The sequence below is a fragment of the Lutra lutra genome, chromosome 11 (genome assembly GCF_902655055.1).
Source record: "Lutra lutra chromosome 11, mLutLut1.2, whole genome shotgun sequence".
In the NCBI taxonomy this organism is placed as follows: Eukaryota; Metazoa; Chordata; class Mammalia; order Carnivora; family Mustelidae; genus Lutra; species Lutra lutra.
In genome coordinates, this window is record NC_062288.1 from 35,365,912 (window position 1) to 35,371,911 (window position 6,000).

Genomic DNA, 6,000 nt, shown 5'->3' on the forward strand with positions numbered 1-6,000 from the left:
GCCTTTTCCTTTGTGCTGGGAATAGGCTTGTAAGAAATACCTCCTTCAGGTGTGGTGAATGTCATGTTAGCATCTAGCTAGGGAATACGAAAAACAATGTTTGATAATTTTGTTTATTATTAAAATGGTTTTATAGTCTAAATAAAGATGGATATTAGATTTCAAAATAAATATTTATTATATCTAATTAATTAGGAATTAACTATTAATAGTCTTAATACTCAATTCAAAAGACAATTTATGATTAATAAGGAAAAAAAAAGAGTTGGTAAGTATCCATTTCTTCCAAATAACAAATTGTATAAATTTCAGAACTGAGGAAAATGGTTTTTTTTAGTGAAGTTCTTAAAGTTACAAAAGAAAGTACCGAAAGTATCAAAGTTTTTTGCAGGAATATATAATTAATTGATCTCCTACACATTCTACCTGCCCAACTAATTCTTTCAATATTTTTTATTGAGATATAATTTACATACCATATAATTCTCCCTTTAAAAATGTTCCGTGGATTTTGATATTTCACAAAGTTAAACAACCTCACAACTACCTAATTCTAGAATATTTTACCATGCTAGATAGAAACCCTTAGGCCCCTGGGTGACTCAGTCTGTTAAGCATCTGACTTCGGCTCAGGTCATGATCCCAGGGTCCTGGGATGGAGTCCTGTGTCTGGCTCCCAGCTCAGTGTGGAGTCTGCTTCTCCCTCTCTCTTTGCCCCTCCCCATGCTCATTCTCTCTCTTTCCCTCTTTCTCTCTCTCAAATAAATAAATAAATAAATAAATAAAATCATTAAAAAGAAACTCTGATCTATTAGCAGGCACACCTCATTCCTTCCCACCCCACTCTCATTCTCTTAACAACTACTAATCTATTTCTATCCATATAGATTTGCTTTCTCTGGCTATTTCATATAAATGGAATCATATATGTGACTTTTATATCTGACTTCTTTCAGCTAGCATAATGATTTCTAGGTTCATCCATGTTTTAACATGTATCAGGATTTCACTCTTTGTTGTAGCTAAATAATAGCATACTGTATGGATATACCACATTTTGCTTATCTATTCATCAGTTAATGGACGCCTTGAGCTATTATGAATAATGCTGCCATGAACATTTGTGTACAAGTTTTTGTGTAGGCATTTTTTTTTTAAAGGTTATGTTCATTTATTTGACAGAGACACAGCGAGAGAGGGAAGAGAACTAGGGGGAGTGGGAGAGGGAGAAGCAGGCTTCCTGCTGAGCAGGGAGCCCAATGTGGGGCTCGATCCCAGGACCCTTGGGTCATTACCTGAGCCAAAGGTGGAAGCTTAACAACTGAGCCACCCAGGTGTCCCTAATAGCACTTTATATTTAGACAGAAACCAGTTTGTTTCACATCATCATTTCCTTATTGCTAACATGAATTTTAAGCAGGTATGCAGTTGCCTTCATACTAGAGCAAATCAGGACATCAAGACACAGTTGCCATCATCAAATCTTAATCTTCAGAGAACAGCATCTCCATGAGGTTGGCCTGAAGACACTCAGATTCCACCAGTTTTTGGGGTGTTCCATATTTAAGTAGTGTAGGGACTGCCGTCACTTTCAGATTTTTTCTGAAGTCATTATTTGGATCTTTCCAATAGGGTTTCTCTCCCACCTGGTGTAGATGAACACACACCCCTCACTCATGTGCTTCAGCCCCTCTCGAACGACCGGTTCAGCCTGCACGCAGTTGGGGCACCAGCTCTACCCGCTCGCGTCCTTGGAGCTGGTGAAGTAGGCGAAGATGGTCTTGTCGCGGTGCGGCAGCACGGCCGGCTGAGCTCCTCAAAGCCGCGCACACTCAGCTCTTCGCGGCCTGCCATCGCTCCGCCTGCCAGGGTCTCGGGGCTGTGTAGGCATATTTTTAAAAGTTTTTATTTAAATTCCAGTTAGTTAACATACAGTGTAATATTAGTTTCAGGTGTACAAATAGTGATTCAATACTTCCTGTGTTTTTCACAAGTGCACTTCTTAGTCTCCATCACCTGTTTTACCCGTCCTTTCTGGGTGGGTGAAATTTCACCCATCATCTCCCCTCTGGTAACCATCAGTATATTCTCGAGCATTAAGAGCCTGTTTCTTGGTTTGCCTCTCTCTTTTTTTCCCTAGGCTTGTTTGTTTTGTTTCTTAAAGTCCACATGTAAATGAAATCATATAGTATTTGTCTTTCTCTGACAGACTTAGTCTGCCTAGCATCATACTCTCTAGCTCCATCTCAAATGGCAAGACTTTATTCTTTTGATGGCTGAGTTACATATATATATATATATACACACACACTATATATGTATATAGTGTGTGTGTATATATATACTTATATATACATGTATGTGTGTATGTATATATATGTGAGTGTTTCTATATATATATATATATATATATATATATATATATAAACACATGGTATATATATATATATACCACTTGCTTTTTACCCATTCAATGGTCGATGGACATTTGGGCTGTTTCCATATTTTGGCTATTATAGACAATGCTGCTATGAACATCGGGGTGCATGTACTCCTTCAAATCTGTATTTGGTACCCTTTGGGTAAATAACTAGTTGTGCAATTGCTGGATGGTAGGGTAGTTTTCTTTTCAACTTTTTGAGGAACCTCCATACTGTTATCCAGAGTGGCTGTAGTACTTTGCATTAACAGTGCAAGAGGGATTCCCTTTCTCTGCATCCTTGTCAATTGTATGGGCATATGTTTTCAGTTCTCTTGTGTTTACCCTTATGAGTAGTGCTGGATCATATAGTAACTCTATGTGTAATTTTTTGAGACGATACCAAATAGTTTTCCTAAGTAGCTTCACCATTTTATGTCCCCTCCAACAATGTCTGAGGCTTCTAATTTCCCCACATCCTCACCAACACTTGATATTGTCTTTTTTATTGTAGCCATTTTAAGGAGTGTGAAATGGTATCTCACTGTGGTTTTGATTTACATTTTGTGTCTTTAAGTATTTTGAAACAATTCAGTGGTGGAAAGGAAATTCATGATGTTTTCCTACCTCTAAATTAACTGAAAAAGGAAAGTGACACTAGAATAACTTCATACCTTACCTATTTATTTATATATCAGTCTGTTAATCAAAAGGATACATATGGCTTATCAAAATATATAATATAACATAAATGTAGAAAAATATATTACTACTCAGTAATAGAACTTACTGTGTTAAGCAAGGAGAAAACAGGTAAGGTAACTTGTAATATGCAACTGGTGTATTATAAGTCTTGTACACTCACCAGAGGTAGGTTAAAATTTTGCCTTTGAGCTTCCTGGTACCAAAACGATAAAATGACAAACTGCAAAATCCGTAATGCTTATGTGACTAAAAACAGTTTAGAATCTTTTACTGACTGTTATAGAGTCTCTATTGTCTGTGTGATCCCTCCAGCCTCCAGAAGGTCCTGAATCTTGATGCGATCCACTTCATTGCTGACTATTCCAGATGATAGAAGAGTTACAATTAACCTCTCACTTTCTCCCACCTGCCAAGTCCTTATGTATACCCTGCTTTCCCTGCCCTCTGTTACCACGGAGCAAATTCAAACACCAGTCTTCCAGACCAAACTCATGTTCTTTTGTCTTGGTAAGTCCTTCATACCCCAGATAGAATTGATTTTCCTCTCTGTGTTGCCTTAGCACTTTGTAAGTAAGCATTGTATAGAATTTATTGCCGTGACTCATGTATATGTCACCCTTCCCCAGTGGACAGTGATTGGTTTCACAGGAGGGAAGTGTCTTCATTTTCATACCCTCAGGCAGGGCACAAAGCAGGCACTCAGGAAAGGGCGGTTGTGTCAAATCAATTCCATCAATCGCTCCTGACTTCCCACCCTCCCTCGAATACAGGTCAGTTGTTACTATCCCTCTTTATAAGTGACTCCCAGAATGAAAATATGTTTTTCATATTTTAGTCTATTGGTGTGCAGGAGGCCCATCTGTTCTGCAAACCAGGTTTTCCTCAGCTTCCACTTTCTAATCTAAATTTAAGCCTTTACTTGTATCCCTGATGAATATCATTTTGTTTTCCACAGGAAGAGATAACTTCATCTTGTCAGACTAAAATGATAAATTTCAGTTTTAATTTTGTCGTCCATTATTTCCACTCTGTCAACCAGTTTGATGTCATCTATGTAGGGGAGGATAATATGACATATGTGTACGCATTTGCATTTTTAATATAATTATGTATTAAGTGCCAAAGGAAAAAAAATATCCAGTACAACTAATTATTTATAGGGAAATGTTTCTTGTACTTCTAATTCAGGATTTTAAAATATCACATCTCTTTCTCCCTCCACCATGACGAAAGCTTGCAATAGCTGTGGAAAACTACGTCATCGTTGAATATGTGTGTTCTCTGCCTGATACGTCTCCCTGACCCCCACAGACATGTAGTGAGCAATCATTGTGTCCCCACTATGCACTCCTTTGCCATCCTGTATGTTCATTATCTTAGAGCTTACACATTTTATATAATAGTTTGTACAGTTACCTCTTTCTGCTTTATTCAGTATCCCAACAGCTTAACACATTGCCTGGCTAAAATTTTATTCAAGTCAAATCTACTTTAGATCAATTATATAATATGTATAAATACTATATTCTTTCATGTGGTCAGTAACTAAAAAGAGGGGGTATGATAATATATAAAGCAAGAGACATTGAATTTCAGGGAAAGTTAAAGCAGTCAGTAGATCAGATTATTTTTCTCTGATAGGACTATTTCAGGTTTACCATAAATTAATCAAATAATGACTTAATTCAGCAAAATTTAAAACCTTTTAAAGTAAGGTATCTAATAATTTCTCAGTGAACAAAATGTTAGTTTGAAATGTAATCATTCCAAGGCTTATTTTTATTTGTTGTTCTGAGCCCTTTCCAAAACTCTAGGCTGAAAGGCTGAATCAACAGGGGCGTCTTAGGTGCTACTCGAGGGTTGTTATTCCTGAAGCATTAAAGGGAACTTATTAGAAGCCACTCACACCCCAAAGGAGGTCCCACAGTGGGAAGGCTAAGGAGAGTGTTATGATGAGATCTCAGTAAAATTTGGTTTTTAAATATTCCACTCTGCAAGATATCCCCATGATATAAATATTCCTAATTAGCACAGAATTTCAGTTGCTTCATACAAAACGCTGCAGTACAATTTACGGCTGCTTAAAATTATAACTTGTCCCATTTGGCAAACGAAGCCCAGGTCTTAGGAAATGTGGAACTGTAGTGTGCAGGAATGCAGGCAGGCTGTGCAAGCTCCCTCCAGATCTGAGAGAGCCTTTTTGTTGACCTTACACTGAATCCTTATGTTTGAATATATCATCAGGATGCAACAGCCAGCTACTGGCTAACTGACAAGAGAAACGTCTGGAACACTAGGGCAGAAAAATGTTAAGAAGTGGAAAACTACTGAAACTGAAGTTATTCAAATATGGTTTGCTTCTTTTTTTTTTTTTAAAGATTTTATTTATTTATTTGACAGAGAGAGATCACAAGTAGACGGAGAGGAAGGCAGAGAGAGAGAGAGAGGGAAGCAGGCTTCTCGCTGAGCAGAGAGCCCGATGCGGGACTCGATCCCAGGACCCTGAGATCATGACCTGAGCCGAAGGCAGCGGCTTAACCCACTGAGCCACCCAGGTGCCCCTGGTTTGCTTCTTAACATACATTCACATAAGCAGCCCTAATGAAGAGTAGGTTTTCTGTTAGCAGATGCTGAAGAGACAAAAATCCTGTTCCTGTCTACTTTCTTTCCTTTTGGGGAAAGGTTAGCTGTTGGATGCCTTGAAAAAAAAAAATCTCTAATTCCTAAACCCACCCAATATTTTTAATATCTTGACATCTATATTTATGTTCTATCAAAAAGTTAATAGTATGAAGGACTTATTATAAATCCTGAGCTTTATTTTCTGAGTCAGAACAGCAGTTATTAAGGATTCACATGCACAAGGCACTCCATGC

General features: G+C 37.8%; 1 pseudogene; it reads right to left on the reverse strand.

The window, feature by feature from the left end:
- Nucleotides 1-1,217: 1,217 nt before the first annotated feature.
- Nucleotides 1,218-1,854, reverse strand: LOC125080958 (thioredoxin domain-containing protein 17-like; annotated as a pseudogene).
- Nucleotides 1,855-6,000: the final 4,146 nt, after the last annotated feature.